This window comes from Crocuta crocuta, unplaced genomic scaffold (assembly GCF_008692635.1).
Source record: "Crocuta crocuta isolate KB4526 unplaced genomic scaffold, BGI_CrCroc_1.0 scaffold126, whole genome shotgun sequence".
Classification (NCBI taxonomy): domain Eukaryota; kingdom Metazoa; phylum Chordata; class Mammalia; order Carnivora; family Hyaenidae; genus Crocuta; species Crocuta crocuta.
Window position 1 is genome coordinate 8,260,999 of NW_027531000.1, and position 768 is coordinate 8,261,766.

Sequence of the window (768 nt, forward strand, 5' to 3'; positions counted from 1 at the left end):
AACCACAACAAGCCTCTATTTGTTTTCATACAAATAAATAATAGTTCAGACAAAGCCCATACACAACAACACTGGTGGCGGGTGGAAGGAGCCTCAAAGAGAGTGGCCATATGGAATAATCTGGAATGTGCATAACGAGGAATGGAGACTGAGTACAGAAGCGTGCATGCCCATCTACCTCAGCCTCGAGGGCTGCCCACGTGATGCCCTGTTTGTCCAGGGCTACCAGTCACTCTGATTTTTCAGAAGATGCTGGACCTACAGAGTTTGATAGGAGATCTCCATTTTCAAACATTTCAAACTAATTAAAAACATAACTTCAAAACATTTGTGTTGATCAAACAAAAAATGTTTGCCATTTAGATATAGTTCATCTTGAAATCTCTGACCAAATTGTACTTTCCTACTGAAATATTTTGAAAAGCATAAATGATCTCCTTCTTGCTCCTGAAGAAATATACAATACTTTCTCTTGGAAACCCTTCAATGATTTTTTGAATCAGAAATACAATTTCCTTACCGTACACTTGAAACTAAGATAACAATGTGTATTAGCTGGAATTAAAAGAAACACTTAAAAAATTAAAAATATAATTTCTTTAAAATTCTTTTCATTTCATCTTTTCATGAAGTGTGGGGAGGAGGTATGACAGTGAAGGAGAAAATACATCTTCCCCATGGGTCAAAGGAGAAAATATATGTTATGCAGACAGTATTCCACTTTATTCAATGAAATGGCTCCCATCCATCCACTAAAGAGCTGATGTC